The 20,698-nt window shown below is 45.8% G+C and overlaps 1 long non-coding RNA gene across 5 annotated transcripts in view; it reads left to right on the top strand.

Annotated features, from left to right (window-relative positions):
- Positions 1 to 20,698, top strand: part of LOC139182163 (uncharacterized) — a 163,842-nt gene that overhangs the window by 43,056 nt on the left and 100,088 nt on the right. For 4 of the 5 annotated variants that reach the window (XR_011565739.1, XR_011565738.1, XR_011565741.1 and 1 more), the window contains one exon: positions 6,339 to 6,512. The exons of the other annotated variant lie outside the window; for it this stretch is intronic. This is a non-coding gene — a long non-coding RNA (uncharacterized lncRNA). The remainder of the gene's footprint in view (positions 1 to 6,338; positions 6,513 to 20,698) is intronic. 5 annotated transcript variants of the gene reach the window in all.

The raw sequence follows: 20,698 nt of genomic DNA, 5'->3' as shown, positions 1-20,698 counted from the left end.
ACCATGGGGGAGGCTGAGCCAACTCAGCCACAGTGGGTTCTTGGAAAGGAAAATGTCAACAGAAAAAACCTATCCCAGCCTGAGCCCTTGTGAAGCCTCCGTACTGCCTGGAAGGAGGAGGGGCTGTCTGCTGTTAACGCACGGATCAACTGCAAGATTTTAATCCAAGTCCAGCTCTCTGTGGTTACCAAGTGTATCTTTGGGTTGCCTCTATTAGGTGTCTGTGCATCTGAGGGATTAAATAATTAACAAGCTAAGAATGCTTACAGGACTTCTCTGGTGGCCCAGAGGTTGAGAATCTGCCTTCCAATGCAGAGGATGCAGGTTCCAGTCTTGGTTGCAGAACCAAGATCTCACATGCTATGGGGCAACTAAACCCACTACCTCAACTAGACAGCCTGTGTGCCACAAACTACAGAGCCCACACACTGAAGCCCACATGCCACAACTAGAAAGAAGCCCAGACACCTTAGCAAAGATCCTGCATGCCACAACTAAGACCCAATGCAGCCAAAAATAAATAAATAAACACTTTTTAAAAAATGCTGCTGCTGCTGCTAAGTCGCTTCAGTCGTGTCCAACTCTGTGCGATCCTGTAGACGGCAGCCCACCAGGCTCCCCTGTCCCTGGGATTCTCCAGGCAAGAACACTGGAGTGGTTTGCCATTTCCTTCTCCAGTGCATGAAAGTGAAAAGTGAAAGTGAAGCCACTCAGTCGTGCCCGACTCTTAGCGACCCCAGGGACTGCAGCCTACCAGGCTCCTCCATCCATGGGATTTTCCAGGCAAGTGTACTGGAGTGGGGTGCCACTGCCTTCTCCGAAAAAATGCTTAGAAACCCAACTTTTCTTTAACGCCATCCCAACGTGATTCCCACCACCTACATTACTCTAATCATCTCACAGGGCTTCCACAGCTATTCAGTCCTGTCCTGATAAACTGCAGTTGAAAAAATTGTCCGTGCCCCAAGGACCCTGCCTCTGAGGACGTGGATAATCAAAGCAATCTGATTCTTACAAACTTTGACGAGAGCCACCTTTGACGTGAGCTCGCAAGCCCTAATGAGCTTCTTGGCTGACAGGTGGAGAGAGGGTCACGGACATGGAGTCAGAGCGCTGTCTGCAAGGTGGAGAGAGGGCCACGGACATGGAGTCAGAGCGCTGTCTGCAGGGTGGGGAGGGGGGAAGCAGATGCTGCTGATAAATGCCTCTCTGGGGTCAGCCCTCAGAGATGGAAGCTGGGGCTCTCATCTGACCAGGCCACTCCTGAGTCTCTTGATCCAAGCAGAGCCATGGGTCACCTCTCTCTTCGCAAGTGCTCTGAGGAATAATGATCCGGTATGGAGATGTCTCATTATATCTGTTTCTCAGCTTGTTTAGAATGTGTTTCTTCATTGTGCAGTGAGTGAAATTGGGGAGCACGTCAGTAGGGATGGGGGCCCCCATGGGACCTCCACCATGATTACGAGAAGGTGACACACTGAGAAAAAGGCTATTTGCTCTGGAGATGTCACAGGTACTGCAGGCCTCAAGGAGGCTGATGTGTAGTGAGGAAGAGAATTTGTTTCTTGCTGCTTGACATTATTGGTGAACACTCGTCCATCAGTATACTGAAACTACAAGAGAGCAGTCCTTTAAGCAGCTCAGATCAGGGGTAAGCGCTCTCTGGAGTAAGGTGGGGGCAGAGGGAGGGGTGGTGGGGGAGAGTCTGAGTAGGAATCAGATTTGCCCGCCCACTGGAATCCCCACACGTGCCGCTCCCTGCTGTCTCCTTGCCAGACAGGAGCTGGCGATGGACCAGAGTACGAAGTAGAATTGCATTAAAGCAAAGATGTAAGACATGATTGGGCTTAGCATTCCTTCTCTCCTTTGCTGGGAGCTTCTCAAGAGTCAGAGGTGTGTCTTTTATTTCTTCCAAAGCCAGCCTCCCACCAGATGCTCTGCCCACCTCTGTTCTCACCAAAGCAGACTCAGGGCTGGACAGACATTTCCATGATGGAAGAGGAGAAGGGAGAGGACCCCAGCTTCAGTCACAGGAGCGATGGAGGGAAGGCGAGAAGGGGAGAGACGGCCGTGGCCCGGCTAATATTATCTCTTCCATTTGTTAAGTCTTACTCAATACAAGCACAGCCCCCTGCAAGCGCCGTTCTTCAAGAATTCCAGTCACAAGGCTTTCTCCTCTGAATGGGGAAGGTCGACAAGCCAGGTGGCAATGCCAGAGGCCCTGCTGCAGGCTGCAGGGAGCCATGCGCCCTCCCGCCCTCCCCCACCCCGTGCCTTCATTTTATCCACACACGTACATTAGGATGTTTTTGTTTAATCTTCACAGCCACTCTCGGGGGTAGGAACTACTATTCCTAGTTTGCACGGGAGGAAACTGACTAAGGTCAAGGGGTTTTATGGATGGCTGGGAAACGGTACAACGTGGATTCAAATCCAGCTCCGTCTCTCTCCAAAGCTGGTACACTCATCTCTCCCCACAGATACACATTGAGGGGAAGCCCAAACACAGTTAGAGGGTCTGGTCACGCAGTGTGGAAAAATGCAGGCTCAGGGCACGTGCCTGCCACAATGGAGTAGCCGGAGCAGCACCGCTGTTGACTTTCTCTGCTGGTCAAGGAAGCTAATTATTATTGCAAGTGTATGAGAGCTGTGCTATTGTATCTGTTCTTCTCAGAAAGAAAATAATGCCCCCAAATTGAGAACTTTAAGTATTATTAGTAACAAATTATTTGCAACACCCTCCACAATTGATTGTAACACATGCCTTCAGTTGTTCTCAAAGGAAGTGGTGCATCAGAAGCAGATTCCTGGTCCCCACCCCACGGATTTGGATCCAGTGGGTCCAGGATGGGCCTCAGAAAGCTGCAGTTTCCGCAAGTTTCCCCAGGGCCTTTCTGAAGCTGATTGGTCCTTAGGCCCTACTCAGAGGAACCCACTTAGAGTATACTGGGTTTTCATGCCCAAGTTGTAGGTCAGGAGGGAAGGGCGCTGAGGCTGGGGTCAAGAGGCCTCAGTTCTGACCTCAGCCAGCTGCTCCCATGTGGTGTGGCCTTAGTCTGGTCCCTCTGGCCAGTTTCTTCCTGGGGCACTGACTGGATGAACTCCGAGGGTCCCTCCAGTTCTAAGAGGAAAGCTTTTAAGGCAGGGCCCAATCCAGCCCATCAGGAGTGGAACTGTGTGCTTTCTTTTTATATTACTTTTTTATTGAAATGTAGTTGATTTACAGTGTTTCAGGTATACAGCAAAGTGACTCAGTTATATACATGTGTGTGTGTGTATGTATATATTCTTTTGAATATAGGTTACTATAGAATATTGAGCAGAGTTCCCTGTGCTATGCAGTAGGTCCTTATTGATTATCTATTTTATATATAGTAGTGTGTATCTGTTAATCTCAAACTCCCTCCCCCAACTCTTTCTCCTTTGGTGACATAAATTTGTTTTCTATGTCTGTGAGTCTATTTCTGTTTTGTAAATAAGTTAATTTGTAGCATTTTTTTTATATCCCACATATAAGTGACATCATGTGATATTTGTCTTTGTTTAATGAAAGTGAAAGAGGAGAGTGAAAAAATTGGCTTAAAACTCAACATTCAGAAAACTAAGATCATGGCATCTGGTCCCATCACTTTATGGCAAATAGATGGGGAAACAGTGGCTGACTATTTTTCTGGGCTTCAAAATCACTGCAGATGGTGATTGCAGCCATGAAATTAAAAGATGCTTACTCCTTGGAAGGAAAGTTATGACCAACCTATACAGCATACTAAGAAGCAGAGACATTACTTTGTCAACAAAGGTCCATCTAGTCAAGGCTATGGTTTTTCCAGTGGTCATGTATGAATGTGAAAGTTGGACTATAAAGAAGGCTGAGCGCCAAAGAATTGATGCTTTTGAAGTGTGGTGTTGGTGAAGACTCTTGAGAGTCTCTTGGACTACACGGAGATCCACCCAGTCCATCCTAAAGGAGATTAGTCCTGGGTGTTCATTGGAAGGACTGATGTTGAAGCTGAAACTCTAATACTTTGGCCACCTGATGGGAAGAGCTGACTCATTTGAAAAGACCCTGATGCTGGGAAAGATTGAGGGCAGGAGGAGAAGGGGATGACAGAGGATAAGATGGTTGGAAGGCATCACCGACTCAGTGGACATGGGTTTGGGTGGACTCTGGAAATTAGTGATGGACAGGGAGGCCTGGAGTTCTGCGGTTCATGGGGTCGGAAAGAGTCAGACATGACTGAGCAACTGAACTGAACTGAACTTTTCTCGCTTAGTATGATCATCTCTGGGTCCATACATGTTGCGGCAAATGGCATTATTTCATACTTTTTTATGGCTGAGTAATATTCCATTTTATATATGTACCACGTCTTTTTTATCCTCTGTTGATAGACATTTAGGTTGGTTCTTTGTCTTGGCTGTTATAAATAGTGCTGCCATGAACATTGAAATGCATGCGTCTTTTTGAATTAAGAGTTGTTTTTTTTTTTTTACCATCTATTTACCATTTGATTTATTAGTTATAATTTCTATCCTTTGCCCATTTGAATTAGGAGTTATTTGTCTTTTCTGGATATATGCCCAGGAGTGGGATTGCTGGATTATAGGATAATCCTATTTTTTAGTTTTTAAAGGAATGTCCACTTTATTCTCCACAGTGTGTGGTTTCTCCAAGGCGGATAGGATAGGAGCTGGAGGAGCAGGTGAGGAAGGAGGAGGTTTAGTGGACTGATATGGTCCTGCCATTCAGTGAGTGGGGCCCCATGGACAGGACTGTCCTAAGATGCTTCAGAGTAGCTGAGTCACCTGTACCTGGATTCCTAAATGCTCAGGACTGCCCAGCCCTAGACAAAGCTGACCTACCGAAGTCTGGTCCTGTCTGCAGACACAGTTCAGGGAAAAGGATTCTAGACTGTACAGGTCTTTGGAAAGGATTCTGTGCAAGTGGAAGAAGCCCTGGGTTCTCCTTGCTCTGGCATAAACCCTGTGTCCTTTCCCAATTTCCTTTACCTCTTTGGCCTTCAGGGTCAGTCACGTCATAAAACAAGGCTTGGGGATTAGATCTTATCAGAAGCCCCTTCTCCATCTCTGATCTGATGATTCTGAGGCATCTTTTCCACCCCGCAGAGCCCTGTATCTCATAGATTCTGTCACGGGCTCCAAGCTATTGAGGACAGCCCTGCACTGCTCCACAAACCAAAGTGAATGAAGACTGACAGTGGGTGGAAGCTGTCACAGCCTTAATTCTATACGAATAAAACATCTACGCTCAGAAGTGCCACTTGTACCTCTCTGTACACGCTCAGAATTAATGTGCTGTTAATGCTCGACAGCCTGTTCCTAACATTGCAGCCGAAATCACTTTGCTCCTGAAGCCACATTGGGAGGGGCCGAGCACAGCACCAGCTGTGCCTATGAAAATGGCTGTGTCTTGGGAGCAAGAGTGCCTTCAAACTGACAACTGTTAATCTCAGCTGCAAAGAAATCAAAGGGACAGAGACCCTGCAAGGAGTGAGGTGGGTGGTGGCGGGCAGGGAGGAGGGCAGAAGCAGCCCACACACCTTGCTCAGTGTTCTCCTTGCCCAGGCTCCTTATCCAGCTGTGCAGGGAGTGGAGGGGACAGTGGAAGCTGTGTCTTGCAGCAGCCCATGTCTTGTCCAGTGGGACAAGCCTCGCAGCCCTGGGGACAAGAGCCACGAGGAAGCAGGAGATGCTTCTTTCCCTGCAATACCATCTCAGTGAGGAGCTACAGAAGGACCACACCCTATGCTAAGTATAAAGGATCCAAAATGAATCAGGCACCCATTCCTCTGAACATCAGCCTTGAGCCACACCTCAATCCAGTTCCTGCCACCAGGAGCTGCCCTTGAGGTCCGGCTGGGGGAAACCAGGCCCATGGGACCCCCGCCCCCTTCGGAGTAGGCAGTCAGGGTAGTTTGATGGGGAGGCTCATTCCATGTGATCAGGGGTAGCCTCCTTGCTCCCCGACTTCTGACACTGCCCGAATTCGGGTCCTTTTACATCCTCATCTAGAGAGCCAATGGCCTCCATGCAGTGGTGGAGCTGTGTTCTAACAGCTAGATAGAGACCTGGGGCTTGTGCTGTTAGTTGATGGATCAGTGTTTCAGAGTCTTGCATGCACTCCAGAAGTCGCTACTGTTTTTGCTATTGTTTTTATCGCAGTCTTAAGAGTAGCCTTGTTTTGTTTTTCTGTTTTCTAGTTTTAATTGGAGGACAATTGCTTTACACTGTTGTGTTAGTGTCTGCTGTACATCAGTGTGAATCAGCTATCAGTATACATATCCCTTCCCTCTTAAGCCTTACTCTTACCCCTCTAGGTCACTGCAGAGCAAAGAGCAGCCTTGTGAACATTTCTTCCAATTGTGGAAGAGGCTCCAGCCTGAGGACCTGTGCTGTGAGGGATGACAGTCCCCCTGCTCCCTCATTCTTCCTCCAGCTGCTCCCCTGACTTCCAGACCCTGCTCCCCATTGGTGCTCCTCAGCTCTGCCAGGTAAACCTCTCCCAAGCCCACTAGGATGGGCTACTCTGCTGCCCACAGACCTCTCAGATTCAGACAGACTCATGACAGTGCTTACAAGGACATCACTCCCTCTACTGACTTTCAGCTACATTCCAGAAGCTGGGATGCTTCTTGTGCGTGAACTCATGTGATCTTCACCCCTTCCTATTACATCAGTATTATTACTAATCCCATTTTACAGATGGGAAAACTGAGCTTCAGAGACAGTGTGCAAGTGGCAGAGCCAAGATGAGAACCCTCAGCCCATGCCTTGCCCCTACACTTATGTGTGTCTCTGTCCTTCCGTGTGTCCACAGGATAATGTCATAAACTGGTCCATGCTGGCAGGAACCGCGGATGGCTAATGCCTAATACAGAATTACCCCAGGTGTGTTCTGTGGACTATTTCTTGAAATGTTAGAGGAGTCCCAGGTCAAATGCACATAGAAGAGGCTGTCCATCTGCCTCCTGAGACATTCCTGAGGAGGGACCGGTCTCTCTGCATGACGGGGCAATTTATCAAGATGCATGTGCACGCAGGCTCAGTTGCTTCAGTCGTGTCTGACTCTTTGCAGCCCCATGGACTGTAGCCTGCCAGGTTCTCTGCCCATGGGATTATCCAGGCAAGAATACTGCAGTGGGTTGCCATGCCCTTCTCCAGGGGATCTTTCTGATCTAGGGATTGAACCCATGTCTCCTACATTGCAAGCTGATAGATTCTTTACCTCCTGAGCCATGCAGGAAACCATTTACCAAGATAATATTTTGCATTTTGTTCTCACTCTGTTTTTCCTTCTCCAACCCCCTCTCCCTGAGAAAGTAACCAGCCTTTTGTTCCTGTCAACAGAGGGGAGGTTGGTGCTGTACGATTTCAGTAGCCACTTGTTGACTCACCCTTTTCTGCTCTTGGAGGAAATTCTGCTAGATTCTACAGTTTTGTTTAATTGCTAAGTTGTGTCCAACTCTTTGACACCATGGACTATAGGCTGCCAGGCCTCTCTGTCCATGGGATTTCCCAGGCAAAGATTACTGGAGTGGATTGCCATTTCCTTCTCCAGGGGATCTTCCCGACCCAAGGATCAAACCCATGTGTTTTGCATTGGCAGGCGAGCTCTTTACCACTGAGCCACCAGGAAGTTGGATTCTCCCAGAGTGGAATACCAGGGCTAATGTTATTTTTTTTAATCTATTTTATTGCAGTATAGTTGATTTACAGTGTGTGTTAATCTCTGCTCTATAGCAAAGTGACTCCGTTATACGAATATATATATTCCTTTTCATATTCTTTTCTATTATGGTTTATCACAGGATATTGAATATGGTATAGTTTCCTGTGCTTTATAGTAGGACCTGGTTGTTTATCCAAAGTGAAAGTGGAAAGTTGCTCAGTCATGTCTGACTCTTTGCGACCCCATGAACTGTAGCCTGCCAGGCTCCTCTGCCCATGGGATTCTCCAGGCAAGAATACTAGAGTGAGTGGCCATTCGCTTCTCCAGGGGATCTTCCCAACCCAGGTATCGAAGCCAGGTCTCCCACATTGCAGGTGGATTCTTTACTGCCTGAGCTACCAGTTTATCCCAAGGCAAGTGCTTTTGCCTGGTGGAGAGTAGGGTGGGGAGGCAAAAGTAGAGAGAGATGCTAGAAATTCTTTAAGATGAAAAGGATCAGAGGCTGGGGGCTCCTGGGAGAAGCTGGCATCGGGGCCCAATAGGAGCAGTCAGGACATGATGGGGGTCTGTGGGGATGCCGGGCTCTGCGCCCCGAGGCTCCACCATGCCTAGTGCTGGCACAGGCACAGCAGGGCCACCCCATCACGTGGCCATGGGGCTTGCACCAAGAGCCCTTTGATGATGCCACTCCACCCAAGGGTCCTGCCTTGTGTCAAACTCCAGGACATTGTCCTAACCCTGGAGGGGGCAGGTGGGTTCAGGGGGTGAATTTTCCATTAGCCTGGAGGGTTGGAGACTCAGGTTGCATCAAAGCTGATTTTAAGAAAATGAGATCCTATGGCAGTTCTTACACAGCCAAGTTTGAATTTAATTCTTAAATGTGATAACTCTTCATTTGTCCACAGAAATCTTTGGAAACACATAAAAGTCTATATTAACAGCTGTTGAAATTATTGGTCATTGGATCATTTGGGGGGAAATTCTGACTTTAGAACATAGCTGCCATACCTGGGACTTAACCTCCCAGGAATAACAGGCCAACCAAGACCAGACAAGAAAACAGAGGTGGGTAGAGAGAAGGTAGGGAGTGTGGGAGAGGGAGAAGGAAAGAGGGAGTGAGCAGGGGAGTCAAGGGTAGGTAGCAAGGGCTTGATCTAGAGAACTATGGGGAGCAAAAGACAAAGAGGAGATGGGCTGGGGACTGGATGGGGCGAGGTCGGGGAGGGAGAGTCTGTTGCAAGCAGGTGGGGACTCGGCCCTGCTGCTTAGGACACCTGGGCTGGGCTGTTACCCACCTTACCTGTGAGTCAAGCAGACCCTAGGGGGTTGTAACACCAGATGGGTGCTCTGCGAGAAGGAAGACTGGCTGAATGTGTTTGGAGGGCAGAATCCTTTGAGGGAACTGAGGATCAGCGGACTAGATGTAGGCCTGCTTTGGCCAGGTGGCTAAAGGAAGGGGCTGACCATGGACCCAATGCTTCCCCTTCTGTCCACAGGGTGTGTTCAATCCAGACATTTCTCCCGTAGGGTACCTCCCAGCTATAACATTCTGGAAGTTCCATAAATGGCATTTAATGTAAAAATCAAGTAAAACTTACAACCAAATCAACCCCATACAGGTATAGGATGGCCACTGTGGATACTGAGCTACAGAAAACAAATGGTCAGCAGTTCATTCAAAGAGTTATACTTGGTGGTACTTCTGCCCCCAGAACAACTCTTTCTGGGGTCATGTGCATAGTGATGGAGCAAAGCAAAGGGAAGGGAGTCTAGGCTCTGCCCTGCCATACACACGCAGAAGGAGGAGCTCTCTTGGCTTCTACCTGCCTGAGGGCTGATGATGGAGGCCCAGCCTTGTCCTGGGGAGGAAGGTGTGATGCCATGACCCTGCTTTAAATCCCTTTACTGACATTATCCTGCAATACCCTTCAAATCGTATACTGGTCAAGACTTCTGTTGATGGACATCATAAACCCAGCTCAGACTAGTTTAAACACAGAAGGGAATTTACTGACTCAGAGACTTAGGAACCCTAGAGGAGCTTTCAGACATAGCTGGACCCCAAAATTAAATTATTTCATTAGGGTTCTCTCTTTTTTAACCTCTACTATTTCTACTTGGTTACATTCTTTGGACAGCCTATTCCCCACAGAGTAGGAGAATTTGCCTACTGCACCCCATACTTCATCCTCCCACTTAGCAGCTCCAGTAGGAAAAAAAATCTCACTAACCCCACCAGAAAAATCTGGTTGACCAGCTTGAGTCACTTGCTACTCCCTGAATTAAACTCTGCAGCCAAGGGATGAAGTTCTGTGAGTGGACAGACCTGGGTCACATGGTTCCCTGTGACTAGGAGGATCAAGTGGGTGAGGGTCATCCCAACATGAACCCCAGGGCACATATTACCTACAGGAAAGACGTGTGTAAAGAAGAGATTCTAGACAGATGAAGGGGCCAGATTTCCTCAGAGAGACTTTAAAAAAAAAAACCCATTTTGCAGGTGAGAAAACTGAGGCTCAGACTGGTTAAATAATTCCCCTAAGGTTGCAAAACTGGGAAGTTGCAGAGCTTGGACTTGAAGTCACATTTGTCTGCCTCCAAAATGTATGATTGAATCATGAACCTCTACTATCTCAACTGTCCCAGTATTCCCAGGAGTTAAATGACCTCACTTCCAAATACTCGGGGCTTGTCATTCAGGGCTCCCAAACTTACCAAAGTTGCAGGAAACCTGACAGTAAGTTTGAGACTCCTGGACCCTCAAGGAATGTGCTGTTCTGCTCTGTTCCTCTTCCTCTGCCTTTTCCCAGTTGGAAGGAAAGAAGTAGGGAACCACAAGCATACCCTTCATCATCTCTTTCAAGGCTGAATGCACAATATGCAGAATAAGTCAAGCATTGTCATTTAAGGCAGAAGTTCTCAACCACAATGTGTCCACACCATTGTGGTGACTCACTCATAAGGTGCGTTGCAAATGTTCTATTTTATTAATAGTTAAAACACTGGAGTTTACAAATGATTTGCTCTTAAGAAAATAAACCAGAGAAAATTCAAGGCTACTCATATAACAACAGACATTGCTTCACTTGTATTTTATGCTTTCTTGAGTGAGACAGAGGTGATGTTAAAGCCAGCAGGCATGACCTCGTCATCACCCTGGCATTGGTTAGAGAGGATTTTCTTGCTTGGGTGCCCTACTGGAGAAAGGGTTGGGAATTATGGATTTAAGGAAAGATTTCTGCCCACAAATACCTTCTCCACACCTACTTTCTATTCCACTAAGTAAAGGTATATTGGTTTTAAAAGCTAAAATTGAATAAAAACAAAAATAAACAAATGGAACCTAATTAAATGTAAAAGTTTTTGCACAGCAAAAGAAACCTAAACAAGATGAAAAGACAACTCACAGAATTGCAGAAAATACGTGCAAACAAAGCAGTTGATAAAGGATTAATCTTCAAAGGATACAAGCAGCTCATGTGGCTCAATATAAAAAGAAAAAAAAAAAAACAGTCAAAAAATGAGTGGAAGACTAAATAGACATTTTTCCAAAGAAGACATACAGATGGCCAACAAACACATGAAAATATGCTCAACATCACTAATTATTAGAGAAAGGCAAATCAAAACTACAATGATATATCACCACACACCAGTCAAAATGGCCATCATTAAAAAAATCCACAAACAATAAATGCTGGAGAGGGTATGAAAAAAAAAGAACCCTCTTTCACTGTTAGTGGGAATGTACAATGTTACAGCCACTATGGAGAATAGTACGACATTTCCTTAAGAAACTAAAAATAAAACAACCATATGACCCAGCAATCCTATTACCGGGCATATACCCAGAGAAAATCAAAATTCAAAAAGACACACGCACTGCAGTGTTCATTGCAGCATTGTTTACAACAACCAGGACGTGCAAGCAGGCTAAATGTCCGTTAACGGAGGAACGGATGAAAAAGATGTGGTTCATACACAGAACAGAATGTTCCTCAGCCATAAAAAGGAACAAATTTGGGTCATTTGTAGAGTCATGGATGGACGTAGAGACTGTCACACAGAGTGAAGTAAGTCAGGAAGAGAAAAACAAATATTATATATATTAATGTATATATGCGGAATCTAGGAAAATGGTATAGGTGATCTTGTTTGCAAAGCAGAAGTAGAGACACAGACCTGGAGAACAATGCACGGATGTCAAGGGGGAAGAGAGTGGAGGAATTGGGAGATTGGGGTTGATATATATATGTGTGTGTGTATATATATACATATATATACTATATATATAATAAGTAACTAATAAGAAGCAACTGTATAGCACAGGGAACTCTTCTCAATGCTCTATGATGACCTAAATGGGAAAGAAATCCAAAAAAGGGTGTGTGTGTGTGTGTGTAAAATATATACAAATATATATATATATATAGCTGATTCACTTTGCTGTGCAGTAGAAACTAATACAACATTGTAAAGCAATTAATGCCAATAAAAATTAATAAAAGTAAGTAAACAAAAGCTAAAACTGGGTTGACCAGTTTTGACCATTCAACATTCACTGGCGTATCACTGTGAATTATTGGACACCCTTGTTCTAGAATAAGGTATTCTAGAGCTCCCAGATGAATGGAGACAATTCTGAGTACTTTCAGATAATAAAACCTTCCGAAGGGCTAAAAAAAAGAGTCAAACTTTAAAGTGGAGCTTTAAATAGAATTGAAAGCTTTGAGTTAATAATTTTATGCAAAATAACTTTCACACTGGAAACAACTTCCAGAGTGACTGACAAAGTAGGCAGCAGACTTTTTTTTTTTTTTTTGCCATTGTATTAAGGTGGAGCTTTATTCTTTCAGTTCTTTTTTGCTTTCTGGATATTTTTAATGTACTTATAGTATAAAAGAGAACCAGATCACTCACCCCTGTTCAGTGCAACGTTATTCATAAGAGCTAAGAGGTAGAAACAACCCCACAGTCCAGTAATAGATGAATGGATAAAGAAAAGTTGTGTGTATGTACAGTGGAATATTATTCAGCCTTAAAAAGGAAGGATATTCTGACACATTACAACCATGTTGTAATGTCCATGTAATGTTACATTATACTGTAATATCCTCAAGTGTAATGTCCTTGAAGACATGATACCAAGTGAAAGTGTGAGTATTTCATCACAGAAAGACAAATACTGTATGATTCCACTTGTTGCTTAGTTGCTAAGTCATGTCCGACTCTTTTGTGAACCCATGGACTATAACTTGCCAGGCTTCTCTGTCCATGGGATTCATCAGGCAAGAATACTGGAGTGGGTTGCCATTTCCTTCTCCAGGGGATCTTCCTGGTCCAGGGATTGAACCCGCGTCGCCTGCTTCGCAGGCAGATTCTTTACCACTGAGCCACCTGGGAAGCCCATGATTCCACTCGCGTGTGCGTGCTGTGTCACTTCAGTCGTGTCCAACTCTTCATCAGGCTCCTCTGTCCCTGGGGATTCTCCAGACAAGAATACTGGAGTGGGTTGTCATGCCCTTCTCCAGGGGATCTTCCCAACCCAGGGATCGAACCTGTCTCTTATGTCTCCTGTATTGGCAGGCAGGTTCCTTACCACTAGCGCCACCTGGGAAGCGCCTTGATTCCACTTCAAAAGTGAAGTGAAAGTTGCTCAGATGTGTCCAACTCTTTGCAACCCCATGGACCATTGCGTCCATGGAATTCTCCAGGCCAGAATACTGAAGTCAGTAGCCGTTCCTTTCTCCAGGGAATCTTCCCAACCCACTTACATAAGGTCAAGCTCATAGAAACAGAAAGTGGAATGAGAGCTGCAGGGATCGGAGCAAGGGGAACAGGGAATGAAACATAGAGTTTTGATGCTATAAGATGGAAAAGTTACCAGAACACAACCTGAATATAGTTGACGGTAGTGAACTGTGTATTTAAAAATGGTTAAGACGGTAAATTTTATCTTTCTACGCCATTTTTAAAGCTTTTTTAAAAAAGAAAGAGACAAAACTAGGGCTGAGTAGTTCAGTCATTTGAAACAAACAAACAAAAAAAGCAAGGATGAGGAGGCAGTAATTGGTCCCAGAATGAAATCCCAGTAACCTTTGGAAGTCAAAAGTGACAGTGATCCCTTCTTGGGCAGAATAAATGTCAAAAGAAAAATCTACATGGAGAAATTAATTTCAAAAACAGAACATTCAGAAGTAGGAAGAAGAGGGGAGAGGAAGGGAAGGACTGGTGAGAGCCAAGCTGCAGTTGTTGTCTACAAAAGGATTATTTTCAATAATACACAAAAACACCCAAAACAATGCAGCTGTGTCATATCCAGCATTGTACAAAGTATTAAAGTGTTGCCACAGCTGTCACAAAAGCCCTTCATGCTGCTGGCAGGGAAAGAGTGCCTATGACTAATTAAAATAAAACCTCTCCAATCAGTGGTGTGTGTTTTAGAGTTAATCAGATTGCTTTCCCCACATCTAGCGAAAGAAAATGGAACGGAGATAAAGAATAGTTTGAAAGCATAGAACCCGATGATGGTAACTAGGCCAAGGCCTTGAGTTCTGAGTTGTCAAAAGGTAGTTTGTGGCAATGAAGGGGAACACTATTGACTAACTGGAGGAGGCAGGGGCAAGGCATTGAAAGAAGGGCGAGAAGACAGACAAATCTTACCAGTAAAACTGCGGCATGTACGTCGGTTCGGCCTTAAGCTTGTTCTATTTACTCTTTTTTTTTCTCCAATTGAAGTGTGGTAGATTTAGTGTTGTGTTAGTCTCTGTGTACAGCAAAGTGATTCAGTTGTACACGTATTTACATATTCTTCTTCGCAGTCTTCTCCATCATGGTTTATTATAGGATATTGTATGTGGTTCCCTGTGCTCTACAGTAGGACCTTGCTGTCTATCTGTTTTACATATAGCAGTTTGTATCTGCTAATCCCAGCTCCACCCCCTTTCCCCTTTGGTAACAACAGGTTTGTTTTCTAGGTCTGTGAGTCTGTCTCTGTTTTGAAAATAAGTTCAGTTGTGTTGTATTTTAGCTTCCACATAGAAGTGATATCATACAGTATTTGTCTTTCTCTTTTGGACATTTCACTTACTATAATAATCTCTAGATCCATCCCTGTTACTACCACTGGCATTATTTCATTCTTGAAACAAATTAGTTCTTACCTAAATTTTATTAATCCCTGCCCTCTTCCAACCCTAACCCCCACAGCTCCCAGAGGGTCGAGACAGGCAAAGACAGGCCTGCCACGCGGAGCTGGCTCATAGCAACACTGGAGCTCCCGGGGATCCCTCCAGGCTAGCCACCAGGCTCGTGCAGGAATGTGCTGGGTTATCGATATCGTGAGGTGATGTGCACAGAGGCAGCTCAGTGGAAACTTTGTCACACAGATGGCTACATGAAAGCCAGCCTGGCCAGCAGCCATGCATCATGTCACTTCAATGTGCAGCCCTTCCTGACCGGGCGAGGGCTGACTCAAGCGGTGTCCCCCGAAGGGGCCTGTGTCCCCTGCCCTGCCTGCTCAGGACACCAGGATCCTGTCAGCAGTGGTTAGCCGGGGCTCTTCTCCCAGATGGATTCCATCTAGGAAAATACTTGGAGGTGTTCTTTAATTTAGACTTCAATAAAGATTAAACCAAGGATAATTGAGAATGGCTGAGTCTCACATTCTGTAGTAAGAGCTACCTAAAATTTAGTGTACTGTTAACTTGGGGAAAACTGCAATGGGGTTCTGACTTTTGCTCCTACCAAAGTAAGGAATTGGTGAGTCCACTGATGTTATGGAATCTAGGTCTAGCTGATCTGCTTCTTCTATTCCACTTGATTCTTGATCCATAATGGCCCAGGTTCACGGAACTGTTTCTTACATCAAAGCTCTTGTTATTAATTGGAGAGAATTCTCAATATTCGTATCTATAACCTCTCAAAGCTCAGATTTTAAATAACAAAGGCCATATCAATTGATATCCAGGGAGAGTGCCTTTTCCAATCTATTCTGCCAAATGCCTACTTTCACTTATTTGTAACCCAAAAATGACTCCTTTCTCCACTTGCAGTGTGCCCTTTGACTCCATCATCATGTTCGGCTTGTCTCTGCTCAGCTTCTTTTATGGTGGGCCGGGCTGGGAACTGGAATTCTTGGTATCAAGGATTACTTCTGGCCTGGTTCTGACTGATTCTCCCCATTGGGAAAGAAACAGAGATTCTAGGTCACTTCTTGAACAATCTTATTCATCATCCTCCCTTGGCTTCAGATGGTTTAGAGTTTACTCATTAAGCATTTCACATTTATAGATGAGGGCAGGGAAGAACTTAAGACTGAGCCACTGCAAATGGATATGAGCTTATACACTGTGCCAAGGTGCCCAGCCAAGGAGGCAAGGAGGGCTGAATTCCAGTCCTGCAGGAAGGGATGTCTTTGCACAAAAGGGGCATCTTTCCACTAAGCCAAATGCTGGTGGAGTATGTCCACACAGAAGGGTTATCCATTCAGAATTTACATACTTTATAGGCTGGCAACAGCCCATCCTGAGGCAGATGCTGTGGGATGGGGAAAGAAGGTTTCAAAGGAGCCTAAAGAAAAGTTTACCAGAATTGTGAATGTTGGAAATTCTGTATGATCCTCCCTGCAAATGTAATGGTGCTCAGTCTATAGATCAAAGATCAAGGGTCTGAAACTCTGTGTCCTAGCTTCACCACGGGGACATGCATTACATCTAACTCCTTTCCCTTCTCTCCTAACACTGCTTCAGAAAAGTAAGAGCTGTTTTTTTCTTATGCAAAACTGGGAGAAAGAGAGCTTACATAATGTACAAATACCACAGAGCATGGTAGACAGTTCAGAGCTGCATTAGATGCTACAACCCGATATACACACTCACTCAGCCAGCAGAGTAACTCTTGGGTCTGATTACATTCATCTGCAGGGGACGTGGCGTGGGGGCCCGAGGTGCCAGGACAGCTTGCAACAAAGGGGAGCTTTGTTCAGTGTGGTGGGTGAGTTCTGCCCTCAAATCTTGCTTCTCTAGACTTCCCTTTCATTCCTCATCTTTCACACATCCTCTCTCGCTGTGCATGTTCTGTGTTCTGGAATTCTCACTGCCTTCCAGACACCGTGTTTGCTTTGATTGATTCTCTTTGTTCTTCGTGTAAGCAGAGTTCTGCTGAACAGAATACTAGAGTCTCCAGCCAACTCGAGTCATTCCTTTCATGCCTACCTTCCCTGCTCAGGCACAGCAGTAAATGTGCAAACAGGGATTTTTGGAGCACCTACTATGCTCCAGGCATGGTATGTGCTTTTAGTCTCTGGGAATACAGTGGTGATTCAAATAGCTGAAAATTCCCGCTTGTGTGGAACCTACACTTTAGAGCTGGTGGGGTATGGGAGAGACAGGTAATAAAATAAGCAAATGAAATGTATACTGTGTCAGATGGTGACAAGAGAGCAGAGGGCTGTGGAGGTGGGGGTGCCGTTTTCTAAAGGTGCTTGAGAAGACCCTCAATGAGAAGATGACATTTGACTGAAGATATGAGTGAGCTGTGACTTAGTTGAGAGGAGAACTCATCGAGGGACTTCCTGGTGGTCCAGTGGTTAGGAATCCATCTTCCAGTGCAGGGGATGTGGGTTCAATCCTGGCTGGGGAGCTAAGATCCCATATGCCACGCAGCAACTGAATCTGCCTGCCACAACTAAAGGGAAGCCCGCACCTCCCCCAAGGGAGAGCTCACGTACCTCAGCAAAGATCCTGCATGCTGCAACTAAGACCCAACATGGTCAACAAATAAATAAATAAATAATTTAAATAAATAAAATAATAATAATGAGAGAATTCATCATGATTCTTTTGCAACTCTCACACTTTTGATTAGCTATATGTGGGCGTGCGTGCTCAGTCTCATCCGACTCTTTTTGACCTCATGGACTTCTGCCCGTTAGGCTCTTCTGCCCATGGGATTTCCCAGGCAAGAATAGTGGAGTGAGTTGCCATTTCCTCCTCCAGGGACTCTCCCCGAGCCAGGCATCAAACCCAAATCTCCTGTGTCTCCTGCAGTGGCAGGTGAATACTTTAACACTGAACCACCTGGGAAGCCCAGGAGCCGTGAAAGCAGGGACTTTTGTCTATTTTGTTCATTACTATATTCCCAGTGCCTTGGATTTAAGGGATTCTCAGTAAATGGTGCCAGAATAAATGAATGAATGCTATTTAAATGTGTGAAGGTGAAATAGTTTCTGACACAGTAATAGTAATATTTTCCATTTTGGAGTTATTATATTCTTGAAAATTTACAAACATAATTTTATTTAATCTGCATATCATCATTACCCTCGTTTTACAGAGGAGGAAATTTACCAGCAGCTACACAGTAAAAAGAAGAGCTGAGATCTGAACCTAGGGCTATTTGATTCCACAGTCCACACTCACTACTGAGGTGTACTCTCTCCCCAGCAACCGGGCAGCAGCTGCCAAGGTACCTGCAGGACCACTCACTGGAAAAGAGCCTGATGCTGGGAAAGATTGAAGGCAGGAGGAGAAGGGCATGACAGAAGATGAGATGTTCAGATGGCATCACCAATTCAGTGGAGTTTGAGCAAAGTCCAGGCCCTGTATTAATAGGACCGCAATCACTATGAGACTGTTTCTAAAGCTTCTCCCTGGGAAATCCTGGTGAACAGCCTGGGATAAGAACCTGTGCTAAAGCACCCTATCTTATACGGCAAGATCCAGTGAAAAACATTAATGCAGTGCCTACCCCTTTCTATACTTTAATAGAACATTTATTTACTCTCAAGCCAGTTTGGAACAAAACTGTGACATTTAGCTTGGAGCAACTCAGAGTCCCGGCTGAGACTTGTGCGGCTCAGGGTCTCTGCCCTCCTCACCCACATTTACCCTCTTTCCTCATGGCTCTGTGCTGTCCACTAGGGACAGGGTGAGGATAAGTCAGGACTGTCCCCCAGTGCAGAGTGCTCAAGCTGCACTGCTGCTGCTGGCCACAGCCTTATGAACAAACAAGGCTCCCGCCCCTCCGTTTCCACCCCACTTCTCGAGTACCTGCCTCCCATCATTTCCTGGTCCTACCACACGGAGTTCCTTTCAGTCCCTGAGCTTGTCATGTCTCACCTACTGGCTCAAGTCAGGCTTGTGCCTCTATCTAGACCAATCTTACCCTCTTATTGCCTGATTAATGCCCATTCATGCTTCTGGTCTCAGTGCAAATGCCACTTCTTCCAGGAGGGCTTCTTTAACCACCTCACGCCCTGCCTAGATATCTCTCTGCTCTACTGGCAACCGAGATTTCCTCTACAGTAGGGAACTACCACCTTGGGTTCACAATTACCTGGTATTTCTGCAGAGGCTCACTGAGATCAATGACCATACCTCTTGGGAATCTCTTTGCAGCCTACCATTTATTCACTCTCCTCCAAGAAACAGTTTATCAAATTTTCTTTGGGATATGTCCTTCCTCCCCATTTCAGCCATGTGCTTCATGTGAGATTGACACCAATGCTCAGCTCCAGTTGTGGAGCTTAAATTAACCAGCCTCCTCTATCTCCATTCTCCCTATCACAGTGATTGACTTGGGTGACATGTGATTTAGGTCCAGTCAGGTTGAACCTCAGAGCTTCCCCTGGAAATGATGTACCTGTCCTTTCTCCCCTACTGCACATGTAGACTCCTCAGATACTGGAAGTCACCCAGGACTGGGGGTGAGGCTTAGGGTGGACGAGTATGGCCGACAATGGAGCAAAGCAGAGCTAGGAAATGGAGAGAAAAAGACAAAGTCCTGGTCATGTTATTTGAGCCCGTGGATCAAGCATTGCCTGAACCTAGAGTTACTTTCATGCATTGGAGAAGGACATGGCAACCCCCTCCAGTATGCTTGCCTGGAGAATCCCAGGGACGGAGGAGCCTAGTGGGCTGCCATCTATGGGGTTGCACAGAGTCGGACACGACTGAAGCGACTTAGCAGCAGCAGCAGCAGAGTTACTTTGAGACTTGTCAGTTACACAGACCAATAAATTCCCTTTGTATTTAAACTAGCTCAAAAGTGCAAATGAAAATGTCAGTCGTGTCCGACTCTTTGCGACCCCATGGACTGTAGTCTGCCTTCTCTGTCTATGGGATTCTCCAGGCAAGAACATTGGAGTGGGTTGCCATTTCCTTCTCCAGGGAATCTTCCTGACCCAGGGATCGAAGCTGGGTCTCCTGCATTTCAGGCAGGTTCTTTACTGTCTGAGCCACAGAGAAGCCTAAACTAGCTGAGGGTTGTTTACTTGTTGCTACTTGCAACTAAGGAACATGCTAATTTCAAATTCTGCCTTATGACCACCATCTCACATCCAGTCTTCTGATCAAAGTTTGATCTGGGTAAGTAATCAGAGGACTGGCAGTTCTGTGCCCCCAGCCTGGTACAGGCAGGCCCTGGAAGCACTCAACCCTCTGTACTCTGGTAGCTGGAAAGGTTGGATCTACCTCTTTCTCCCCTATTCCTACTCGAGGGCTGGTCAGACATCTCTCCCTCAGCCTCCCAGGCCCTGCAGACGCAGCAGTGTTCTGTCTGACTGAGATACAATCCCCAACTCCTGGTCCCACTTACAGAATCATCCCTGATTAGCTTCATTCAAGCCCCCAACTTGGCTTAGCAGGTCTAATACCTCAGAGCTGGTTAGGGACCATGGGCCACTCAAAGCACAGATTTATGGTACAGTCTACTTGCCTTGAATAAAAAAAAAAAAAATCCAGGCTGTGATCGGTTCCTCTACTCACACTCCAAATGAATTCTGTGCCCTGTCAGTGTAAGCAGTCTATTTCTACTCCTGTTGTTGGAATCACAGAATTTGAGAAAGAAACATAGGTCATTTATTTCAACCCCCTCCCAGGGTAGGGGTCTAGCATGCCTTGGCTTGAACACATCAGGGACCGGCTGCTCCATCCTTTGCAAAGCAGGCATGTTGTCAGACAGCTCAGATTGTTAGAAAGTTCTTCCTGAAATTGAGCTGGAATCTGT

This window comes from Bos indicus, chromosome 3 (assembly GCF_029378745.1).
Source record: "Bos indicus isolate NIAB-ARS_2022 breed Sahiwal x Tharparkar chromosome 3, NIAB-ARS_B.indTharparkar_mat_pri_1.0, whole genome shotgun sequence".
Lineage (NCBI taxonomy): Eukaryota > Metazoa > Chordata > Mammalia > Artiodactyla > Bovidae > Bos > Bos indicus.
The sequence above is the reverse complement of the archived record's forward strand: the minus strand, read 5'-3'. Positions and strand labels throughout refer to the sequence as shown.